This window comes from Puntigrus tetrazona, chromosome 3, assembly GCF_018831695.1.
Source record: "Puntigrus tetrazona isolate hp1 chromosome 3, ASM1883169v1, whole genome shotgun sequence".
NCBI classification, from domain to species: domain Eukaryota; kingdom Metazoa; phylum Chordata; class Actinopteri; order Cypriniformes; family Cyprinidae; genus Puntigrus; species Puntigrus tetrazona.
The window spans coordinates 8,854,866-8,881,942 of NC_056701.1; the positions used below are offsets into that span (position 1 = coordinate 8,854,866).

At 36.7% G+C, this 27,077-nt stretch overlaps 1 pseudogene; it reads right to left on the reverse strand.

The window, feature by feature from the left end:
• Window positions 1-1,954: 1,954 nt before the first annotated feature.
• On the reverse strand, window positions 1,955-27,077 carry LOC122341874 (annotated as a pseudogene).

Here is a 27,077-nt window from a genome sequence, read left to right on the forward strand (position 1 = left end):
ATCAAAATGTGATCTTCGATTGCTGGCAGCATGATTCACAGGAACACAGTACATAACTTTCATTTTTTCATGGCATCAATGCTGCAATGATTTCTGAATGACTTCGGGAAGAGCTGAGTGTTCAGCGACGATGATATTTATATACTGTAGAGCAACAAAAGAGAAAAGAAAATGCCTTTTTTTAGTTTTACCATAGGCCGGTTGTCGCGTTGATGTTTTTCCTACAGTCAGAATAACCAGCGAAAAGATATTTAATCTGTTCATACAGAAGTTTTTCTATGCGGCCTTGAGAGCTATCCAAGAGTTATGGGGGGCAGGGTTGCTCTCATTTACTGCACGAACAGAAGCTGGATGTACTTGTACCGCATTGAGGATGAAAGTAAATGTGTGTTTTTATGTAAGTTCATTTAATTTGTTTTGCTGTGTTATTACATTTTTGTGGGGTCTGCGTAATGTACACCTCAGCAGTCACTGTATGCTTTTTCTACGAGGTTTCTATTCCATATCAAGACTGATTACTTAGTTGAGTGTTTTAAACAGTGGCAGGAGTGCAATGAATGAAACAAATGCTGTACACACGCCTGGCAGCTGTGACACACCGAACAGAGAGCTTCTCACTTCTTCTGTTTGTAATGACCTTGCTTAGTTCTAAATGTGTGCAAGCATTTTCATGTCAAAATAAAGTCTCTTGAGAACTACAGTACATACAACTGTATACTTACCAATATTTTTTATCATATATATATATATATATATATATATATATATATATATATATATATATCAACATATATATACTATATATATATATTTATATTTATAATATTAAGAGCACTGAGTCTTAATTAGTTTGAGATTAGTTCTGTTTCCTTTCATCCTGCAGAGCTGATTCAAGAGGATAGAAACCTCAAAATAGCTTTGTCATGTCATTTACTCACCCTCAAACCTGTATGAAATGCACTGCCTTAGTTCAAAAGTGGCGATAGGAGTCTCTTAGATTCCTCTTGGCTCTGAGTCTGCTTATATTTAATCAAAGGGCTCACATTAAAGCATTATGGTAATAGATTATCTGCATTTTCTATCTGAATGTATTTCCGATGTACTACCAGCAATTTCATTCCTGTGATGAAAAGCTGAACTTTGCGTCATATTATTTCAGTCTTCGAAGCGTCACATTATCCTTCAGAAATCGTTCTAATACGCTGACCCTGGACCACCAAACTAGTCATAGCAGTCAACTTATGAGACAGAATGTGGTTTTGTTAGGATGAAGCTGATATTTAGCTGAGATGCAACTATTTGAAAAATCACAGATTCCCAGGATGCAAAAAAGCTGAATATTGTTGAAAAAATATCCTTTAAATTGTCCAAATCAAGTCCTTAGCAAAGTGTATCACGATCAAATATTGATTTTATTTATTTCTGAAGGAATTTATGAAATGTCTTTTCATGGAACATGATCTTTATATACCCTAATGATTTGTTGTGGCATAAATAGATCCTTATAATGTATTTATTTGGCTATTGCTGCAAATATGCCTGTGCTACTCAACTGGTTTTGATATCACCAGAGTTCATATATAATGGTTTGCTCCTCAAGAAACCTTGTTTCATATATGATCAGTAACCAAAAAACAGTAAATTACTAATTAATGTTTTTGTAGGAAATAAGATATCCTATTTGTATTTTATTATTGACTAAGCTAGGTATAGTGTGTATAATGTGTAGAGAGGCAGCAAGAAGCTTATGCTAACAGTTATCCAAATGATCAAACTGCATATTCTTCTAAATAGCTCATTTTTATGTTTCACAGAGAAAACAATCGGCATCTGAGTTTGCAACAATTTTAGGGTGGATGCGTGATGGTAAAATTAACATTTTCAGGTGAACTATCCGCCAGAAGACACGTTCATCATCCCGAGCCAGCGAGCTGGTGTCTTCAGGTCCTCCTCCTCAGTCCCATCTGAAGTCGCAGCCCCACCATTTCATAAAATTTCCACATTGAATGGCCTATAAAATTCTCTAAAGCTGCTCAGTGGCTTCTTGTCCAATCTGAACGTGGAGTCCTGCCGCCCGGACTTGCACCCAGGCCACGGGGCTGGCTGCTGCTTTCCGGCTTCTTCAGGCACGGGAAAGCCTTTTATTCGATTGGAAATGTAGAAATTAGCATCGTGATGATGCGTTTGAGGCCCCAGGAAGTCCTGCCTGTGGCCCAGCTCTCCGGCTTGGATCGTGATGAGCAGCTACGCCGCTGACAAAATGGATCTCTGCGATGAAGCGGAAGTACTGCAATGATTCTCAGGTAGGAGGATGTACATGCCTATGCGGATGGCATTCCAGGAAATTATCCCGCAGTGCCATCTGCTCCTGTTCTTGAAAGCTAGTTCCTCCAAAAGAAGGGATGTCGAGCTGGCAGACCAGGGTCTGTAATGTGTCCGAGAGGAATCGCCCTGCAGTGACTGGAGTTTCTCACTACTACGATCAGCTTTGTTTCACGGAGACATGTTTGAGATGCGCGGCATGGTGCCTCCGGAATCTAAAGTAGCCCAGTGTTTTCTCACTTGGTGATCTGACTGTCTAGAGTCCATGGCATAAGACCCTGTGAAAAGACAAACAGAAATATATATATCAAAATGAATGTTTAATAAGCCATCCACTGCAGATTCTGCTATATATCCACTCTTGGTAAATATAAGAGCAAAATGTTTTTTCATAAAATGTGTATATATATGTGTGTATGTGTGTGTGTGTGTGTATGTGTGGCATGTGTGTGTGTGTGTAAACGCATTTATCAAAATATCTTCCAACAAACACAATTTTTATTTTCTATTTATTCTAACTGTTATAACAAATTTTAAGATACCTATTTATAATAACATCCAAGAACTGCTCCAGAGTTATAAAGGATATTACAAAGGAGAGAGAATACAAATAAATACATAAATTAATTAATTATTTAATTAAATGCTCAATTAAAAAATAATATATATATATATGTACTAAGGTGTCCCTTGTTACAATGCACTAATTATATATTTAATAACACGTTATTATACATTTAATGCATGTATTTATACTATATATACAGGTAAGTTTAGCATGTAACCACGTAACAAGGCATGTTAAATAAATTGTTATCAAATTTTTGAAACACTAACAAATTTTTCAAATGAATAATTAATAAATAATTATAATGATAATAATTATAATATTAAACATAATTCCACCTCCAAGTCAGCTGCTGCCTTATAATTAATAAATATGAGAAAAAAAAAAAAACGGTTTAAATTGCAAAGAATTTTAAGTTATTAACAAGAGTCAAACATTGTTAGCAGAAAACCATCAAAATAATATTACAATGTTTACACATTTCAATTAGAATTGATAAATTAGACTTTTATTGAATTGCAATCTAGCATTTATTCAGGTCGTAGTAACATGTCCCTTAGGTCCTTTTTAGTGACTGTGTGTATAGCTCATATATATAACCAAAAGTACAAAGCACGAACCCAAGTAACAAAATTCATCTTGCAGCTCCCCATTCGTATCCCTACAGACATGAATGATACATCAAGTACAGGAATTGTACCACTATTGCTTTTTCCAAGCATTCCTGACATTTAGCAAATAAAACCAGGACACAATTCTGTGTAGGAACTGCACTTCACAGCTTGAGTATAACAGCCATCTTGCAATAACCTAGCAATGGCTTGGCAGCATGCACTAAAACCACTCACCCATGGTACCTTAGCAGCCCTGGCAGAAAACTAGTTGTGAGTTTTCCGCTGGAAAACACCACTGCCAATTCCTCAGAGACTGTAAAAATGCATTATATTTATTTGAGAAACTATATAAGCAACCCTGGCATTTTCTTTTCACAGCCAGAGGAAAAAGCGAGATAGCTAGTGGAACTATTAGTCACCCCTGCGCGTGAGTGTAGACTCACAGCATGACAGAATAGGAATTCAGTTACAGCCAAGTGACAAAATAATCAGAGCGCACACATGAGGTTTTATATGCTCCTCACGGCAATATTTCTGAGTCTCTTATCTCCCGGGTAGAGTGCTGATGCTACTGGAGAGGGTATGAAATTGTAGCATCAAATCTCAGGCACATCCTTCTCTCTACCACATAAATCACCATCACCTGCATTACAGATGCACAATAGAGAGAAAACTGACCAAATCTGAGACATCGAAATACAGTCATTAATGCCGTAAGTTGTCTTCCACGAAACCTTCAGTCCAACTTTAGAGTTGTTTCTGACAGACTGATGAACTATAAGGTGATATCCGGCACAAGTCACAGTTCTGTTGTTGTGCAGATGGCTGTGCCCCGTCAAAATCTTTGGAAGAACAGAAAGCATGTGTAGCGCCGTAGCAATTTTGTGGGCGGCACTGCAGAAAACTTCCCTCTTACCTGAATATCACTGAAACAGGTGTCTTCGAGAAATCACACTATTTCTGTGGCAGCCCTGAGCAGGAAGCTACTATCTAGATGCAGGATGTTGCAGTTTATCCAGTCGAGTCATTTTGAGTGTTAAACTGTTGACATGTGGTCGTGAACGCATATCTGTACGAGTGGGGTTCAGTGTTGCCAGTTTGAAAATTAAGCTAGATGACGTCCTGTACTGAATTAGAACGATACAACGTCACTGCCTCATGTTGCTTGATATCATATAAACTGTTCGCTATGTTTTACTGTTACTTTTGTCGAACAATGGGATGGATATGAAATAATAACTGAAAAGCAGCATGTTAATACTACATAACATGCTCCTCTTCAAGATTTGAATTACAGAATCCTGAATTATAATCGAGCACGTGACGTGAAAATGAAATACACACTAAGATAAAGACAATGGCTGTGCTGCATTGGCATATATACAAAATTAAAGCAACTGAATATCTCTTTAGCTAGAAGCTGCTCTGGGGCTTGCTGAACAGATCAGGCACCAGAGAGAGATGTGTGCTGGCTACCAGGAAAGCAACAAGGCAATGCTGTAGTCTCAGAAACTAATTTTGGCCGATTTAGAGAGATTTGTTGCTGGGTGCTTTTTTAGAAAAAATTATTAAAGTCTGAAAAGTAGCTAAATGTAGTAGAAAAATTTGCTAAGTTGGCAAGATTTGTTTTTTTTTTTTTGAGGAACTGGGCAGTACTCAATTTAGTGAGTCAAGTTAATAAGGTGCTGTTGTTGCTAGCACTCGCATTCCTAGACAGAATGAAATGGTCATCACTCCTCCCATGGACTCTTGCACAGCGCTACTGTACCAGACTTCATTTCCCACCTCCATTTACACACATATTGGACATATACACCTGCATTCAATTACACACTCTCACCTGATTGCACAGCTATCAGTCAAACACCGCTACTTAAGCGTTGGGCTCTCATACTCTTACTTCTGGAGTATTGTCAAGCACATATCATGCGATGCTTCCTGCTTCCATGGAGCCATGTAGTTATTTCCCAGTTTAGTCCTAGTCTTGCTTTTTCTGCTCTTCACATATTTTGATCTCTTTACATGATTATATCTCTTATTTTTGTTTTGTGAGCTCTGTTTATCCTGTTTTGACCATTTGCTTATGTATCTGGATTATTTCTCTGTGGATTTTATTTGTACCTTATCTGCTTGCTCTTTCCAGCCCTGCCTGTATTTCTGCAATTCCTCTTGAATAAAGCTTGCATGGATCCGCGACTCCTCAAGTTCAGGATCATAGTTATTGTAAGTGTATTGTATGTGATTTATCTACTATGTTAAATTTTCCAACCTTAACCCAAACTCAAATTATTTAATGTCATCACTTCAGTGACCTTTTTCAATATCAGTTCCCATACAAATTTCCTTCTTCTCATAATCAAGTCTTGTTCTTTTGTCCATGGCTTATCCCGTAGCTAAAGCTATGCGATCAGTGTGAAAACAGAAATTAGTGGTGCACCTCATAGATCTTCTAGTTTGAGTTGTTCTCGTCACTTTGTCACAATTGCCAACAAATGAATGTTGTTATTATGTGTAGGCATCTATGCTTTATCAAAGTGATTTTGCATGTCTACAGGATAAAGTTTAAAGAACTAAACTGAACTCACATACTCCCAAAGACTAAATGAACTCACATATCACTTGTTTCAGTGCTGAGGAACATTACAAGTATAGTTGGTAGAAATCCAAGCTCACAATTTAGAACCAGAGTGCAAACTGACTGTGTGTGTGTGTAATGTGTTGGTATGGGAGATTAGAATCATTAACTGATTTCTGGCATGCAATCCTAGGACAAGACAATGACATGAAGTAAGCCTAATCAATTCTATTTCTAGTACAGACTATTCACGAGCTGAGAGCAAACAACTCAAATCTAAATCCAAAGACTCAAATGATAGCTAATGTTTCTGTTTCACGCAAAAAGCAGGAGGATGTTGAGTTACGCCCGTGATCAACATGAAATGAACAAATCCTTGCTAAGATGACAAGTTCCCCTGTGAATCACTTAGTAAGATTTGTTCAAGCGCATAACTAAATAGTTTATGATCCATATTTATAAATCATAATATTTTTAGAAAAATTGCCTTAAACTTCTCTCTGGTATTTTATGCCAGACTCAATCATTTCATCAGCGTAAACTCATATTTCTTTGGCGACTGCTTGATTCATTCCGGTTCGAACAAGCTTTCTGCACAATATTTAGTTTCTACTTCAATAATTCCCACTTGGATGAAAGTCTCAGTATATAAAAAGATATGTCACTCGCCATTACATCGCAATTTTTAGAAGAGCCTACCATGAGATATGGATTTAGCTGAATCACCAGTTAAATTTTAGTTTAGTTTTGTGCCAACTAGGTTTTAGACCAAATCAAATAATTTGGCTTTTAGCTGTCTTCATCACAGTAATAACTTAAATCTTCCTATTAACTATATCAGGCAGCTAATGTTCTAGTTTAAAGATCTCAAACTGAAATTTGACCAAGATCTCATGTCCTCACTCCATATTTTTGTAAAGCAAATTAAATTAATAAATAAAGATCAAATTATCATCTTTGTGATGGATGCGCTGACTGTTTTGTAAAGATTAAGTCACTGTTTCAGTGTATGATTGGCTGTTCATTAATGATGTCAACTAAAAGAATCAACATTAGCTAATGAGTGAGATATTATTTACACATTTAGAAATCCCTCATATTTTTTCTTCTGAAAGTTGATATTAACCAAGCTATAAATGAACTTTTTATGTGATTACCATCAGCGTTCATCATTAAATTGAAATTACAGCTATACAAAACAGGATTAGTGAGGGCTTAAGAATTTCAAATCTTGAAAGACTGCAATAAGATGGAAATTATTGACAGGCTTTATTGTATGGAACACAGGGGTCAGAGAGAATAACCTCGAGTTTTCACAGTTTGGAGCTCATCCTGATTCGCAATTAGGCTTTCTGAGCAGAAGTTTCTATATCTTTACCTCCATAGTTCTGAAAATATATGGAAGTCCATTTGACAGTTTATAAGCGGTGCGTTTGCGCTGGCCAGGTGTCTCTGTTGTAAGCGGTTCAGGGCCAGAGGCAGCCATTAATCTTGCATACGGTGCAATGGGCTTCACCCACTAAACAACTGCTGTGTGTGTGAATGCAGAGCATCGTAGTTCTCCATACTGATGCAATGCATACTTCAGTTACATAATCAAACTTATGTCTTTTCCAGACATCCATCAAAAATGAACTCCAAAAACATCTTTTTCTGAGTCTGTCTTATTGAGTTGTAACACCAGACTTGATTTCCCTGCATAAACTCTATTTCCACGCATTGCTGGGAGACATGCTCTTCAGCTCAGATAAAGTGCTGTAATTTTCCTCAGTGAATACTGATTTTTTATTATGTGAATATTTGTGTGAAGAATTATTATTTAGTTACTGAAAGACATTTCCTTAAGATTACCATGTCCTCTTCATAGAAATATTTATTAAAGAAGACTGACCCAAACTCCAATTTATTTTGTGTTTGTGCATTTGCCTATCCTGTACTACTTAAGCTCTTCAATTGGTGCATTTCAGAATCAAAGATATGGCGCCATTTTCCTGTCTGCCTGTTATCCATCACTGAGTATTGCCTCTGTCTACTGTCTTGGGGATGGGGGCTGGCGCGGAGTGCTCTGTTTCAACACATAAGTCTGTTCTTAGAGAAAATTCATTTTAGTAGAAAAGAAGTGAAGCTAAGTTAGCTGAAAGCCAGAATAGAGAGGTACTAGTGCAAAAGTGATGGTGCTGTTGAGTGGGTCCCACAGTGAAGACTAGCCAGTGGAAGTAGCGCCATAGAAGTGGGGAAAAAGTTCCTGGCAGCACGCAAATATTTTTGAAAGCTTTGATTTTGTGGCTAATGCAAAAACGAATCTAGGCGGTAACAGAAGGATTGCAAAATGCAGTAGAAGTAGGAAGTAGTTGAGCTTCACTTCATTTCAATTAAAATATTCATATTCATTTCAGAGCTTTCTAAATAATATTGGAAGAAAGCGGCTGTGGTATTGCCATTCATCTGGAATGGTAGCAGTAATTCAGCTAGCACAGGACTATTCAGAAATTATGTGCTTTTAAATAAAGTGTCTATTTACATAGTGCAAAAAAATATTTGCATTACTCCTCCCACCAGTAGCTCCTTGATATCAGTTTCAGTGGTACAAATGGGACATTTATGCAGTGTATATTAGCGCAATCAAGCGTAGTTCAAATCCGCCTTCCTATAACATTTTTCTACCTATCTACCTATCATAAGCGTTTATGTTCCAACAATACGTAAACAAATAATCAAATTTCAATAAACTGCACTTAGTGTACATAGCATCCAAGTATCAAATATGCTATTTTTACTAATAAATACTGCTATTTTCACTAGTCTATTGTTCATTGTATTTTGCCAATTCATAAATAGCATCTTTGCTAAGAAATATGCTTTTTCATTTAATTACCAAATAGCTTCCTTTTAAATGTTAGTTCTGGATGCCTGAACGGTTTTAGGCAATCACCTCGCCAAAATGTAATTATTATGTCATGAAAAATTACATTATGATAGCTGATTGGATGATGGAGTCAAGAGTATAAGGTTGGAATACACTGCGACTCTTAAAATCTAAACAGACCTTTAAAACACCTGAGCATCATACATGCCGACTCTGTAAATAGATAAGTAAGTGTGCTGCCACACTACAATGAGGATCATACACTACCAGACTTTCAAAGTTATTTTGATCCACAACAGACTCGTACTGAAACCTGTATTGACTTGTGCCAAGGCGCGCAGTAATAAAACCATGTTCTAAAATCGACTCAAATATCAAACGTATTTGTGCCCTTGACTAGGATGAAAGTCTGTGGCTACTCACATACCTCACAATTTTCTGTGGATTCTGTAAGCTTAATCTGGAGCTAAGCTCCTGACTTTCCTCCTTCTAGCCTCAATTTATTTCAGACTATTTAAAATCACAAAATCAAAAAACACTCCAGTATTAAACCAGCTGAGCTTAAACAAAGAAGAGCATTATAATATATTTACAGCTATCTGTAATAAGTACACTGTAAAAAATGTAGACCTCCCCAACTCAAAATTTTCTAGTGACTGATTAAATCTAAGGTGTCAAATTAAAATTAAAGAAGTTCCTGCAATGGATTTTTCTATATCCCTTAGCGCAGTCTGTTAACATTAGCTCTAGAAAATAATACATTGAGACAATTAAAAAAAAATAAAATAATAATAATTTTCACTAAATAATGTGTGGCCAATTAAATATTCTAAATAGTAGTAGCGTAATTTTTGTGTTGTTTATTTCCTAATCCCTAAAAAATACAGCAACACTGAATTATGTTTATTCCTCATTCTCACAAAAAGACAATATATATATATATATATATATATATATATATATATATATATATATATATATATATATATATATATATATATTCCATGATAATCCTTCTTGAACACACAGTTAATATGTTTTAATCAAATCTTGCAATCGTGATAAATGAAAGTAAAATTCTCTACACAGTAAACCTTACAAAATCATACACATTTTAATACTCATAAGATACATAAAGCTGATGAATTGCACCTTTAAACATTAATACATCACACAAACATATCAAACATATAAAGACACATACACATCAACTAAGTTGAAGATCATTTTGTGTACCACTAAGTATTTTAGACACTGTAAAAAACATTTAGACCTACAGTATCTCTAAATTATCTATTATTTGAATTACATCTACATTTTGAGTTTCTACAAATTGAATTTTTAGCACTTTAAAGAAAGCGAGTTTACGTATAAACTAGTTTAAGTAATGTGGAGGTTACATCGCCCAGTGTTGAGGTTATTTCACATGAATTTTATCCAGTAATTTGAGTTCAACCATACACTTCAACGCCACATTGCTCTCACTAAAATTTTTAGATTTAAACCCACTGAACACCACGCCAGTTGCATAACTTTCTATAGAGAATAGAATTTAAAATATATTTAATATGTCTTCTAAGATATTGAGATCTCTGTTGCAGAATTTAACAGCTTTATGTAGGTGAGCAGCCCAGTCATTTTAGTAACACTTTTAAATCCTTGTTTATACTCTGTGTGAGAGGAATACAATAGTCTAAAGTACAATAAATACACATTTTACAAAGTCTGTAAATGATTATGTCATAGGAGACATTAAGCACTTGACGAGGGCTCTTGAAATACAGCTACCACTAGCTTCACTATTAGCATTTTCATTTAGGTGTGTACTTTTCCAATAGCTCTGCTCCAAATCACTCAAAAAGTTAATATAAATCTGCATATAACTTCAATAACTTGCTTCAGCCTGCATTACACAAGTCAAAAAAAATGCTAAATTACACACAAGAACTAATATTATTTGACACTAATATTACGATGTAATCAGAATTTAATTTAATAATAACTGAATTAAATACTCTCTCATGTGAAATTCGTGTAACTCCAGTTTCTCTGCATTTCCTGACTTGAAGACAAAATGAACCTCCAATGAAAGTTCAGACCCTAGCAATGGTGAGTCACCCACAGAGGAACAAAGCAGCACACATTATAACAGAAAAAAAGAATTGTGACTCATTCATTCAATATAATAATCAAGAAGCGAAGAAAAGTCATAAATCAGTTCAATTGCTCATCATCATTGAGCCAAATTCTTACATTTTTAGTGATCATTCGTTGTTATGAATTCATTTTGAGCACTACCCTTGTACAAATTAAATCCAGTATCAACAAAAAATTCTAGCTTTAATGCAAGCATTGTGAAAGTGAAAAACACACGATAAAACCAGGCTGTAGTCTAGAGGATTATATGGCATGTGCTTGCTCTGCAGATGTATTTGTGTATTTTAACGATATTCTCTCTTTTATCAAACCCCATCGTCATTAAAATTCCAATATTATTGTATTATAAAAATTGTATCTTAAAAATCCAAACATTAGGAAAACTGCTTGCAGATTCTTTGCACATGAATACAAGTTGCTACAGTTCATTACCACGTTCTTACGTTTTTATGCTCAGAACAAGGTGAGACTTTTACTCCGTTTAATTATGACTAAATAAATGCAAAATAACCCAATAAATACAAAGTTCAATGCTCACATAAGTTTAATGAGTGCCAAAATCCTGTCTGGAAATGAAGTGTTTATCTCTCGCTCTCCGCTGATAAGGGTGCAGAATCGCATACCAGTGGTTTCTCTTGCTCATAACGTATAGCGTTTTTGCTGCAAAAAGATTTTTCTGTGATAAACAGCTAGGCTTCAAATTTAATAAGTTAAGTGAATGTATATTTTTAAGCTTCAGACTTCAGACCCATTAAAGCAAAAATTATGCAATGTATTCCATTGTATTAGCCCTAAGATTAGCTTTGGCAGTTTACTATGCCTTGTTTCTAGATTCTATGTACGAGAATATAGACTTTTAAATAAGCAAATATCATTTCTTACTAAACTACATAAATAACCTAAATTTAATTACAACAAATTTACAGTACATCTTAAATTTGTCAGAGAATCATAAACAGATCTCTTACTGACTCTCTGCCATGTTTATTATTCCCGGGAATTTTTTTTACATTTTAATTTGATATTATAGACACGACATCCGGGCCAGCATCGTGTACAAAGTACTTTGAAACTGTTGAACCAACATGTTTTGAGAAAAACAAGAAGCTGAACCTGGCTCAGAAAGAAATAGTCAATGCTGGCTGGTGCATTTCTCCTTCAGTGCACTGCACCAAGCAGACATTAACCAGCCTTTTGCCCATAGTTTTTACACTGGCCTTGCGCTTGAGAATAAAAGACAATCTGCCAAGTAAAGTGCGTGCATACAGTCCAGAAGCGACTCAAGTAATAGGACAGAGTTTAATAGCAGCAGCAAGCATGCCAAAAATATAAACATTTTTAATCCTTTGCACAATTCACAGCAATTTACATAAGATGTCGGCTTATACATTAGTGCGGCAAGAAAGAAACATTTTTTTATCTTTCCCATGTGAATTAAGCTGCAGGAAGTCAGTCTCTTGCAGGAATTAAAGGAAGAATTAATTCCCTAATTGAATTTCTATCATAAAACAAGTTGAGACACAAAACAATTACAACTTGATTTGAGCAGCGAGCGTTCCTGGGGAGCGTTTTCGCCATCGTAACATTTAGCTTCGGCTATCTTTCTCTTGATTCCACTGCGTTTTATTGAATCAACATCTGCTGACTGCGAGTCCCATTCTACCACGCAGGAGTGTACAGGAAGTCCTAAATTTGTGTGTATTAGTGTGTCTTTATTATAGTATTGTTGATGTTACCACACCAGCTAGTGCATATCATCTAAAGTTAGTGCACTTTTTACACAGCAGATTGTACCTCTCCACAGAGAAATCAGTAAGTGACGTCAGGCAAAGTCAGTGTATTACATCTAGAAAGTTACAGTTATATTAGTTTATCTGCCAGACCCGCGATGTATTCCTGTTGTCTTGCCTCTGCTGAAGAGAAGTTTCACTGAAGCGCCGGGCAGCTCATTGCGATGTGTCTGGGATCTGCTGGCGTAGGAGTGCGTGAGAGCTCACGGAGAACAAGCTCTGTAGATTGCATCAACTAGTGTCATATTAATACGCCAGCGCTAAAGTTATCCTCTCAAATTAAAGCGCCTCCTGCGAGCTCTTTTTTTGTATCCCAGGCAACTCTGCAGCTAAGGCCACATTGCAAACTGGAGCGATGAGATGCAAAAAACACAACTTCGAATAAAAAAATCGGCGAGTCTGCATGCGATGCGAAGTGCAACCGATGTGCCCGTTCCTACGAGAGTCGGAAAAAGCCGTTCTACAAGTTAAAAAACTGGCCAGCATCCACGCTAGAGATGACTGCTACACTTACGCACAGCACAGCTTGTTTCCCGTTGCCAGTATATTTGTCTAATAGATGACCGTACACAGGATGCAGAAGATCTTTTAGAGAAGCTATCTAATCACTTTCTTCTAAAGGAGATTGAAGATTTCAGGTCAGGAGTGTAGAGATGTGGCTCTGTAACACCTTTATAAATAAATTAATAATTCATCTGATTTCCCTGCAGTGGCACGATATTTCAAAGAGTGTTTGGATGAGATAGACTGCACAAATGAGAGGTGCATCTCTGACAGCGATGTACCTGCATGAGTCTCATTGCGTTTTTGCATGTAGGAGTGTGGATTCACAAGCTCTGTACTTAGAGACCAGATTTGCTAACAGACTAACATAAGCTGAGTCTTGAGATTTCCCTAAAGGCATGAAGTGAAACATTAGGAATTAAAAAGTGCGCTGTGGTTTTTGGTGGCTTACCACCATGCATATGCATTTGCCAACCCAGTTTCTCTTTCCAGACACAGATTTATGGGAAGGCGAATTTAAAATGGAAATCTGTACAACACCAGTTTTACTGAGGATTTAATGCTAGTCAGATTATTAGTATTTGCACCATTATTTGCAACACCCAGAAAAAGCATTTCATTATCTTTTTTGCACACTGACACTTGGCTGAATGAGTTTTCACAGTTCGTTTACTTGCACAGAAGCTAGGAAATATACATAACTGTATCTACAGAATCAAAAACATTTAAAAATGTACTTGTATTTTGAGAATCCCTAGATGAATTTACATTTGTATATGAGTCATTTCATCCAAAGTAACTTACAAAGTGCTAGAAGCCAAGCTATGGCGCTAGATGCCCTTTATGCTTTTAGTTGAATTGTATAATCGTGAAAAATAAATAATTATAATTACAAATTCTAATGAATAACTATTAATAAATTATTATTTTAATTAATAATTATTAAATAATTACAATTTATAATTACAATATAAAGTAATTTTAGTTAAGTCCCAAATTGAAAATATATTTCAAAACTGTCAAAATAATAATAAAAAAGAAAATAAGGATTGTATGCTTATCATATTATTATTTTTGTATTATCTTAATTATAGACACACTGGTTTTAGTTTACAGTTTACCGTTTACTGCATTGTTATTTATTCCTTTAACATTATTTCACATTACTGGCATCTAACTAGTCAGGAAATCCTCACCATATATGCTTTGCACTTCTGCATTAGGAAAAGTGTGGATAACATAATGTTGTCACCAGCAGAATTCACTACATATCTATTACCTACTACATTTTGTATTGTTGAAAAGTTTTTCAGGACATGAATGGTTATTTGGTCAAAATGTCCAAGCCCTAAATGGAGTGCAACGGAAGATATGTTATGTCTAAATCTGTGCATATGTATTTACATTAAAATATTATTATATTTCTGCTAAATCAACCTCCATTTTCATCTTTAAATGGCCTACAACTGACATTGATGTATTTAGATCATCTTGGCTCACTATCTGATATTACACAATACAAAAAAGTATGTTTATTAGTTTGGAAAAGTCAAGAAGTTGATTGTGAAGAAAAAGGCTGGCAGAATCCCTATGGCAATATCTCTAGATGAGTGTAGATTCTGCTTTGATTCCACTACAAACAGCCCTCACATTAATCCATATCATTCTTTTTCACCATTGTGTAATATAGTTTGACTTGCAAATGCACCTGTGAAACATTATATGATCATGACTTTATTGACTTTGCAGCTCCTATTATATATATATATATATATATATATATATATATATATATATATATATATATATATATATATTTATATATAAAACCGTTATCATTATACACTGTTCTGAAATGCAGCCTCATGAGGATTTTTTCTAGAAGTTCAGATACCAGACTGAGAATACAACTAGGCTTTGCGATACGATCGACTCTCGCTTGATTGCTGTTTATGGCGTTTTCTTTTCAAATCTCTATTCCTGAACCTTCCTTCAAATTAGAACACATAAGTCACACCATTTTTGATCATTAGAAATATCTGCAATGTCTAATGAAAAGTCAGTTTTGCAGATATTCCAGTCAGTTACGATATACTAAACGCCCTCCTGATGCCTGAGCGGGGCTGAGAATAAAGCCTGTTTTCTTCATAGCCCTGTGTATGATGCTTTCATGCACTAAAATTACTTCTGACCTGTCTAACAATTCTGTACCTAAATCCCAGAGATTAAATCATGAAGCCTACTTACACTTCCCCTCTTTTCAGGCAGTGGAGTTTTAGTCCATTTATGTGTATTGACGTCCGAGAGTTTATTTTCCTCTACACCGCTATAGAAATCAAATGACTCAATACACAGGTATTAAACTTAGCACTGGTCATATTTAGATAATGTAACACTCATGAGCTCTGCAATGTTGCATTAGCTGAAGCCTTGCTTAAACCTATCGTGCAATTATTAGCTGGGCAGTTATGCTTCCGTTTCTTTCTAATTAATCTAAGCCTCATTGTGCTAATTAAAGTGCTTTGCTGGCAGGACAGAGAATTGCACAATCATATGGCCCAGGTTCAAGTGCAGATCTGATTGCTGTTTCAAATGAAAAGCATCAATCCGCTGTGACAAAGCTGCGAAAGGACATACGCTCAAGCAGAGAGCCTCATTTCCTGTCTCAGTTCAAATGCTTGTCATCGCTGAAACCTCTTAATAGGCCATCCAGTTAACAATATCCTGTGCAGGGCTTGCCTATAGTCTATACAGTTACTGTTACTTTCCTCTCTTATACCCAGCACTTTTTTTGGTTTAATTACATAAATGTTTTCAGCAAACCTTTTGCCCTTAGCATCAGAACACGTTTAGCTGAAACGCATTAAGTGTCGAAAGTGTTATTGGAAACATCTATAAAGTGGAGTAAGTTCATGAGTCTCACGTAGCCAGACTTTCTAAACAGCATCAGCAACTCAGTTTGCAGCTTTTTTCTGGCCAAGAACTGCCCACTTAAAACATGAAAGACAGCAACCAATCACAGATTCATTTGTTTTTATATGCTGTTTAGATGCAGGTTTGTATAAATAGAAAAAACGACAGAAAAAGACTTTTGTACTATGAATATTTGTCCATCCAGAAAGTGGACTCTGCTGTATGTCCTATGTATATTAGTCTTATATACATTATAGGAAACTTCATAATACATCTATATTGACTGAAAAGGTTTAATTTTGTGCTTATATCCAGTTATTATCCATATCAGTCATTATTTAGTTCTTCCAAATAAGATTCACTGTATTGACCCTGTGCATAATTTCTTTTCAAGGTAAACTCAACCCCAAGTCAACAAAGTTACATAGCACCAGCCAAAATCAGATGTGCGATTGCATCAGCAAGTCACGGTGGGCCCGCCCGAATGAGGCTGAGACTAGAAAAACATGTACCTCTGATGTATAATGCATGGCTCATCTGAGCTACAAGTTTGATTCTAGTGTATGTGCCTCCTTTTTTTCTCCAGCCTCTCTTGGGTATTGTTATTAAACCTTTAAGTTATTTTCAAGACCAGATGTAAATTTACCCGTTATCATTTTCATTGCACATATTAAAATCCATGAAAAATATTTCAAATTCAACTTATTTAATATTGAAACAAAGCACATAAGCACATTGAATAATAGCTAGTTGAGCTGTCAAACACATTCAGCTGAAAGCTATAGAGCCATTCAAAATAGAATCTCATCACTGGTGGTGTGTGTGGTATCATAGTTAGTTAAGGCCAAAAAATTAGATTAACATGGAAAAGATACCTATTTACATGTAGCATCTTGTTAGGACACAATGTACCGCTGTCACAGCCAGAGGGGAGATTAATTGAATGAATAGTTCATCATAATTGTCAAAACTGTATTGATTTATTAGCAGTTACAGCTCCATGTGCAGTAATAAACAAAGTCCATATAATTTCACAGATGTATGCTCTAATTCAGTACACTTCCAGGCCTGGCAGGAAGCGGGTAAACTGAATTCTGCCACCACTGTCACGGATCATGAATATTTCAGCTGCTCAGATTTTCTTCTGGGGAGGATGTCAGACCAAGTAATGACCAGTCAGCAGCAGGAACTAGCCTCAGAGAAAGTCTATTGGGAGTTAACCATGGACCATCCACATACATCACGCGCTGTGGGGTAGGTGAACAAAGCTAGCAGTAAAATAATGCGACTAAAACCAGCGCTTGAATGAATTATAACTCCTTGATGTGACACCTTAAAATGTATTGTTAGCATTTCAGCCACACATTCATCTTAGCCCCTTCGTTTTTAATGAATGATTTATACATGCTAAAGCTCGGCTAGACGTTTATCAACACAACATGTTCAGTTTTTACTTGCCCTCACTAGATTCATCACGCTTTATGTCTTATATAATTTGCAACATATGAAATTAAACAATAACGATCTGTTAATTGTATTGAGTCTGGACTTCTAGAAATGCGTGAGCAATTAGACCATCCCAACTACCCTGAGATAGACTGCAGAATGATAAATGAACCTTACCACTTCACCTAGCACAGGAAAAGGTGATTTTTTGATTCAGGCGGTCACGTCGGCAGACTTCATGTGTAGTTATCAAAGAGCTCCTCAACAGAGACTATAAAAAAGATGAAAGGTCCCAGACATCAATCTCCAAACTCATTTTTGTGTTGGAGACATGAAACATCTTTTTTGCGCCTCAGCAGTGCCACAGTATTTTGGTCTCATTTGCTTCAGATCACGTCCCTGGGAGGAGGAGGAGGAGGAGGAGGGGCTCAAAGAGGTGATGTCTCACCTGAATCCTGGCTTCAGTTCAGAGCATGGTGGTCAAGCGCTCATATTTCAAAGGTGTGATGCACAACATCACCACAGATATCCAAATCGATCTTCATTTTGTTTCTATAAATTGCTTCCTAATTTGCATGCTTACACTATTCTGTTTGCAGTGAGTGTGTTCATAATCAAAATTATATATGCCCTCCGCTGTTGCAGTTGTCAGCAAAAGGGTTAGTTCAACCAAAAATTATTCTGTCTTTACTCACCTTAAAAGCATCCACTATGTGTATGTGACTTGAACAAATTCAATCAGAGTTATATTAAAAAACTGTCCAGCCCCCCTCAGGCTTTTACAGGTATAAATAAAAATTGTTGCATTATACACTTTGGAAGACATTAGATAAATGATTCCGTCCTATAATAAAATGCTCCCTCACGGCTCTGGGAGGTGAATAAAGGAGCATCCTGTGGCGAATCCATGCATTTGTGAAAGAAATATCAAATATTTCAAATCTAGTAATAACTTTTTCTCACTTCTGCGATTCGTGAAACCTGCGGCAGATGATGTAAGATGCATTGCAGAGAACAACAAAAACATAACAAAAAACCACCAGTCATGAAATAGATGCACAAACTGAGGATCTGCAAAGAAAAATGTCAGAGGATTTCCCGATGTAATCCAAGACTAGACTAGTTTGTCCTTTTTAAAAGTAAAAAACATTGTTTCTTTAACTCTACATTTCCCAGAGAGCTCTACGCGGCGCTTTACATACGTCTGCCAGGATTGCTTCCGGTTATTTCAATAGGCATAAGTGAGAGAAATTAGTTATTATGTTTGAAGCATTGATGATTTATCTTACAAAAAACACATCGATTCTTTGCAGTGTACCTTTATTCACCTGGAGCCATGTAAGAGATGTTTATTACAGATGTGAATACATCATTTACTTCTTCTGAACTGTTGACAGCAAACATCCGTTTACTCCAATATAAAGGCTTGAAAGGACCCGGGCCATTTTAATATAACTCAGATTTGAATTCTTCTGAAGAAAAGAAATAAGTCAAACCCGCCTAGGATCCTTCGAAGGTGAGTAAGACTAAAGACTAATTAAAATTTTTGGGTGAACTAACAGCACTAAGTATATATTTCCCATAGGGCTAGGGTTGTATGCATAATTATCATTTTGCAACTCATCAGTAAAAAGCAGTTTGGTAGAAAATTGCCATCACCTGTTTCAGACAGAGCACAGTTACTACACAGAGCTATGGCTCACTGGCAAACTAGGTCATATATTTGCCTCGATAAAGTGTTATAAACCATGAGACCAAACCAACCAACTAAAAAGAATCACAACATTACACTTTGATTTGAAGTGAAGAAGTATCTGAAAATAGGACATTTTTGCAGTCCTTTGAGGAAGAACTTCAATCCATGAAGCACTACCAATGACAACATGGAATTAAAAACAACAGAGATATATAAAGCTGCAACTGTTGCAGGGTGTTTCTATAAAATAGCATATTTTCATGACTTGATTACGTCATTTTTGGTGCTTAAATAAGTAGGTGTGGCTTAAAAGAACTTTTTGTGTTTCTTTTAGTCTCTCTCTGATTGGTAGATTTTTTTGTATCAGAAGAAATTTTTAATATATTAGACAAGATTGGTTTAACAAATTAATACAATTGATTAACAACATCTCACAAGAGAGTCTATTTTAAAGATTTCTGCAGTGTTTATTAAAATCAATTTTGATACATTTATACATTAATACACTTTATACACTAGATAGTACGAGTGCTTCATACATAGAAAAGTGTACTAAATCACATTGTATTGTAGCCTCCATCATCGCTTAAGTAAACAAGCATGTCAGTTCATGTTAATTTCCACACAGCTAAAAACTATGTGGAAGGTTTTATCAAAAAATCATTCTCATTATATCAGTGATAACAAAATTTGATGAGTTTTACAGTGTTGTTGCTTCATTATCCCAATTAATTTCAGTCTAGTACACCAGTAGCATTGTCAAACACACAATATGCTATCATTCATTTCAAAGCCACAGACAGAGTACAGCTTGCTTTGAAAGTCGTATAGAAGTGAAAAATGCGAGGAGAGCCATAGCTCATTATCCAACAGGAATTTTCTGATCCACCCACAAAGAAAAACTACGACCTTCCAAATCCGAGGCCAGCAAACTGCACATTCTCTGGTGAGCGTTAGTAGTTAATTGTGTCAGTGTTTCAGATTACTGTAATTCATTGTTGCAGTTTGCATCCAGGCGTTATGTATTCAAATAGACATCCAGCTATGTATGCTTGTGTCACTAGCATGCCAGCCGGGTGTAACTTCGTTTTCGGTTTACTTGCCTCCTCAGAGCTATTTTTCTCTCCTGCTTTAAGGGGTTCATTGCAAGCTGCAGGATATAATGGGAACATTACCATGGAATAATGAGAAGCAGGCTTACACAGTATGTGGCAGAAATGCAAATGGCTAGGAGGACACCTAAGTGTCCAATTCTGAATACCTGCTTTTCATCATCTCATACGTGATTCGTTAAAGTGCAAGCAAAGTGTGACCTAAACAAAATATCATTGCAAATTGTCACGTTAATGACTTATCCAATCGCCACGATAATAGAGGCTTTAAATAACACACTCTATGTACACACTGTATTCATTTGTTTTTCTTGATGCAGCTACTGAAGAGGTAATGGTCATAGATGATGTACAATGGCAGAAACTGGAGCTATTCCAAAAGTCATGACTAAATGGCATCCAGTAGCGACAAATAACTTCACTGCACACCATCTCCCACCACCATCTTCTCTCCATAAGGTGCGCTTGCTATGAATATGCATTGGCTTGTGAATTGATTTTAAAATGGAGAATGGTTATATTTATGCAGTGGAGCCTGAAAAAGTGAAAAATGATATCTATAATACCCCTCTCTGGTGCCCATATATGCACTATAAAATCTCTTGGATCTTTTCCACATCAATGCAGAGTGCTCTATGATGGAAAAAAATCCAAACATTTTACAGTTTTACAAATAAAAAATAGATAATAATTGGATACATTAGTATTCCTCTCTCTCACCCCAGCTGTTTTGTTTTCTTGGTCCAGTTAGGTTATGCAGAACAGAACTGTTAACCTTAACAAAACTGCTGATGCTTCAAGCTTGATGAGGGACTGTTGATGAATAACAAGTCATTTTTCCTATGCATATAATTAATCTTAAGTGACTTTGATTTTCCTTGCCACTTTGGAGCATAGACTTTTCTCTCCACTCCAGTCACGACTATTATATTTTTTGGTATATTTTGAGTCATTGTCCTGTTGGAAGATTAATCATCTTCCAAGACTCAGTCACTTCAGCAGACTGCAGCACGTTTTTCTCTCTATTTTTTTCTGCAGCACCATTCATTTCCCTTGTCTCTGTGAGACTGTGGAGAGCATTCATAAAAAGGCATAAAAAAACTTCTCTCTGTCTTCACTGCTCAGGAACATGTTCTAATGTGCAATGTTAGGTTATCACCAAACACAAAGTGAGAGTGTTATAGGTTCAGAGACGTATTTTTCCAACAAGGGAATTCTTCTCACTATATGAGACGGGTATATAAAGTGTGGCCTTGGGTCTTTATATAGTGTACCTGTTTCCTGGAAATTAGAAGTATTCTCACCACTTTGGTGTGTTCTCACTGCATGAGAAACACCTCAGTGTACCTAGTGGTTGCAAGGTCATGTTAGTAATGTATAGAGAAAACTTTAAAGGGTAATTTACATGCATAAAAAGCAGAAGCGTGAATTTGATTAAATGCATCAAGTATACATTAGCTCTATTTTTATAACTTCCATATGTAAAAGCAAAGGCATACATTTTATTAAATGCATGAAATATCTGCATTTAGTTCTTCTTTGTCATTTTATTTTGTATCTTTTTGCATTACAGAGTAATACTGAAGTGTGTGAATCACGTTTTATAGGCCTACTGTATGTGCCACAAGTTAATTTGCACAGTACAGGATGATGGAGATACCATAATGTATGATAATATATGATGACTTCTTTGCTCTTCAAAGTATTCTAAGTGAATCTGAGCGCTCACCTTCAGCTCCTCAAAGCGATTCTGTGGTTTTTGTCTCTAGAGTGACTCAGAGCATTCAACATTCATCCTTAATCCAGTCAGTCCCATAATGGACTCCCATACGGTATCCACACAAGTCTCAGACTAGCTCCTGTTTGCTTGGCGCTCTTGCTAGTAGCACTCATGTCTAATGGAAGTAATTTACACTAAAATCACCAAATCAAACCATCTCGGTAGCTTGCTGTGTCCTGCTGGGGCACATCCAAGCCGAATTATGTGTAGGTAATTAATGCTACAGGAAGTTCTACAACTCTCTGAACCATGCTGGGATTTGCAATTCCGCTAGTGATGCAGGGAATAGAAAGGTCTCCCATGCGCATGGAGGAATGTGTAGTTTTCCCAGTTAAAATAAGCTCTGTCAACTTTCTGTCCTCGTCCAACCCTTTCTGACTGTTGTGTTTTACGCTGCTCCTTTTACATGAGGCCAATTAATGGAGGACCAGGAGGAATTTCTTAGCTCTATGGAATGTTAAAGGCGTCTGCATTACAGTTTGAGGACTTCTTAGGGAATCTGCTTAGAAGAACTTCCAAGTATAGTAAAATCAATAGAATTTAGATACCCGCTTTTAAGTCAAGATGGTGTGCAGTGCAGAATATTTGTTTGATTTGATGAATCGCTGGAATCTGAAACCTACATCAACAGTAGGCTGACAAGTGTTGACTCGTAATGGAAAACAGGATCGCTAAAAACAAATGAGGCCATAAGGATCCTTGTCCATTCTAAAAATAAAGTAATGAGCATCCGGCGCATATGTAACATTGCATCTCTCTGGTATGCTTGGAGGAGTGGTAGGCGCACAAAACTCACTAAACAATTACTTGAAATTGTCCATAAAGCTTGTTTTTTGTTTGTTTTTAAGCTATGCCAGAGGTCTTATTATTTCAAAGCAAGGACATTGTTGCTTTACCAGCTTCATCTCTAGGACAACTTTTAGTAAAACCAGGGTAATCTCAGCAGCGCTATGTGAATTTAATAAATGGGCCTTGCAGAACAAGATTAGAAGTAAAATGAAAAACAAGACTCTAAAACACATTATTAAAGGGCTTTATAAGGAACTTTTGACTTAATCAGCCAATTCATCTTTCTGCTTACTTCTGCCCTTTATTGCGGCCATTATTGGTCCTCTTATTACAAGAGATGTCAGTGGCTAAAATAAAATGGCTTTCAGTAAGGATTAAGGACTGTTGCTGTGTCTTGGCCTCTGTGGTGTTTTAATTAACCTATCCACAAATAGTATTGATGAGTTTCTTAGTGTGAGAATAAGAGAAGTTGAGCATTTTTGTGTTAATGTGTGCTTGTGTAGATATTACAAGCATATTGTTTTGTGTGTGTGTGTCTGTGTGTGTGTAAAATTATAAAGCTGAATAGTTAAAGGTTACAGTAAATCAGGATGACAAAATCAGATTCCAAAAATTAGATACTTGTAATAAGAGTATATTACATATTTAAATGCCTGATAACCAGACTGCAGTTGATATTTATGGATTATATGATTGCATATTCATACAATAGCAGTGAATGATTCCTAATGTAATTTATTTTACATTTGTTATTATTAAATGAATTAATATCTTTTAATCAACCCACAAAACCACTGCAGCTGTTACATTTACAGTACACGATGCCAAGTTTAAAGGTAAGTTAACAACATTTGATTTAAAAAGTAATCTAAAAGCAGTCAGAATGTATTACCTATAGATTACATTAACTGCAATCTTGTAATCTTATAATCTGTAATCATGGACTGCAATTTGTAAGTAATCTGCACTATATTAAAGCAACTTCTGCTTCATGACTCAATTACCACGTAGTCGTATGAAACCGTTCCCGGCATCAAAAGCTACTTTATAATCGGTTCATCTCGCTGTAGTTTACAAAGAACATCTATTACTCTATTGTGATAGCTTGTTTGCGGGCATCTATTTGTTTAGCAGTCATACTACGCCACGCAATTCCTTTTCATCTGCCCTTTATGCCGACTCTTTTTCTCCTTACATCTTTTTCCCTCCTCATCTTTTTCTCCCCATGTCCAAATACAAGGGGACTAGCATCCGATCCACACACCTCACAAACACATCCGCTTCAATTGATTTTAAGCACAGTAGGCTGTGGGTGAGTGGACTTGCCTAAACGAACGCAAACAGAGAAGAAGTGTGTTTTATTGTAGTTTCAGACGATGAGCAGACCAGAACAAGCCGCAACACCTGCTAATGGCTGAAGGGCTGCTGCTCACACAGGTATGTACCGCTGGCTTCTATGGATTTTCCCGCTCACGTTTTGGACATGAGTCCACAGGAGTCCTCTCTTTCGCGCTCTGTCCTGTCTGAGCTGGGATGTGATGTGTGTGTAATTACGAAGCTGAGCTGCAGGCAGGCGGCGTGCTGGAAAGGGAGGGACGATATTGTCTCCCAGAGACCCCTACTTCATGGCCCGACTACCACGCCACACAGAATCGACAGGCTTCTCGTACAGTCGAACGGCTCCCGATGGGTATTTGAATGGCAGCCCATCAGTAGAAAAGGAAGAAGGAAGGAAGGAGTAGATTCTAATCTGCCCACTGATCAATATGATCCATGCCTTTCCCTGGCAGGCTTTATGGAAGGTTTACTCTTGAAAGAGATCCATTGGCCTTTATCTGCATATTTTTCCCCTGAAACCCGAACACTGCAATCACTCTGTGTCATTCCGCTCTGGGTCTCTGGCCAAAACGCTATCATTCGTGCTCTCTCAGTATGACTTACTGCTAACATCTCCTTGTCAGCAGTTCGAGTTTTCAGCTCTTGTCTCACTGCCACCACAAAAGGCAGTTTTCATCATTTTGCACCCTGCTGATTTTACCTTTATGACATTTTACCCATTAGGCATTTCTCTCTTTCATTTTACTGATTTGTGCAAATTTGAAAAATTTACTTTGATTTTGAGTGGCTCTTGAATTCGTATGATTTCATTTACTTTTCTTTTTATTGAATCGTATCTCAGCCTCGCCTTTTCAAATCAAAACAAGCAATTTAACAGCAGTACCGCCACACACACAGTTCATACCTAACACTGCCACAGTGTGAAATACCAGCATGTTTTGTGTCATTTGTTAAGTTTTGTTGAGTGGACAATCTTCATTTCAAGAATTCTCATTTAGTAAATCAGCGCTGAAAAACTGTACTAATATCACATTTTGTGTATTCATTCCAGACCAGAGCATGTCAGTTTGAAGTGAAAGTGGAGGAGGGAATGGAGTTTGCCTGGAGCAGGTTTTTAAAAGGTGGAACAATTATGTTTTTTTGGGGTTTTTTCTTCTAGCAAGCAATATTGGAGACAATGTGACTTTTGCCTGGAGCAAGGAGCTGGTTTAGGAAAAATTTAATTGAGTTGTTGTTGTTGTTGTTGTTTTGCATGCTTGCTGATGAGGTTTACTTGACTAATAACACAATATAAAACCTAAAGTGGAGCTGGAGTGGAGCGATTATAAAGCCTTTTGAGCACAAAGGTAAATCTATTACACTCCACTCATACTATCTATTCCCTTATAGGCTTTGTGATACATATATGCTTTAACTTCTTTAGGAACTATTTTGGGTTACACTTTATTTTAAGGCATAAGGCGTAAGGCATAATTATGCATTTAAGTACAGAGTAATATTAATCAACTGTGTGTACTTGCTATATGGTCAGGGGTTAGAATTACGGTTTTGGCTTACGTTTTTTTGCATGCACTTATGCATAATTTGTTGTTAGTATAAGTACATGTAACGCGCATGACAAGAACACCTCAAAATAAAGCGTTGCTCTATTTTCATTGTTGAAAAGGAACACGTCTGTCAAATCAATATTTGTCTCAAATCCGTGTTAGTCTTTATTATTAATATTAATATAGTTCTTTCAGTCCTGCTGTGGCACTGAATAGCAGCTTTTGGCTGTAACGGCGCATTTTCAGCACAGTAGCACTTGAGTTCATTTTATAGAAAATGTATTACAACGGTGGACTTATATTGCATGATGAAATGTTGAATCGAGAATACTAGAAAAAAGAAACGTACCTGTACCAGTCCAATCCTTTGTCGTAGTTTCTGTCAAAGAAATGTGGTTCGGTCCCAAGAGCTCGAACATCTGGATGAATCCGGATGAACTCCAGCACAGCCCTGGTGCCTCCTTTCTTAACGCCAACTATAAGCGCGTTGGGCAACTTCTTATTCCCGTATTTTGGCGAATTACTGTTATTACTCTGCTTGTGATCTAGCACGTCTTGTGTTTTCTGCAAGACCGAATGTTTGCTTTGGTTGCCAGTGAGGTTTAAGAGACCCACAGCCCTCGTCTCGTCCGCGATAACTCTCGCTTTCGCCGATATAGTGCAATAATGTGACTTCTGTAAAAGTTTTTTACTCCCCGCGTTCTTCAGACGGACGCAGCGGTGCTCCTCCAATCTCTGGTTAGGCATGATTGTACCGGAGCAGAAGAGGATGCTGTAGCATAGATACATGAAAGACAAAGAGATAGTGAATATAAAAATAAATCTTCTGCTTAATCTGTTTGAGGATGGCACGATTCGGCTGGACAGGAACCTATATGCCATGTCTCCATGGATGAAAAGACGGCATGTTTTTCTCCGTAAGTTTCTCTGTGAGGTTTGATGGCTGTCTCTTTCTCCCCATCAACTCCGACGGCGCGAACTTACATCTCATTTGGGAAAAGGATAGTTAATATTCCCTACCGGACACGTGAGACGGCAGAAGGTCTGAGCAGAGCAGGTA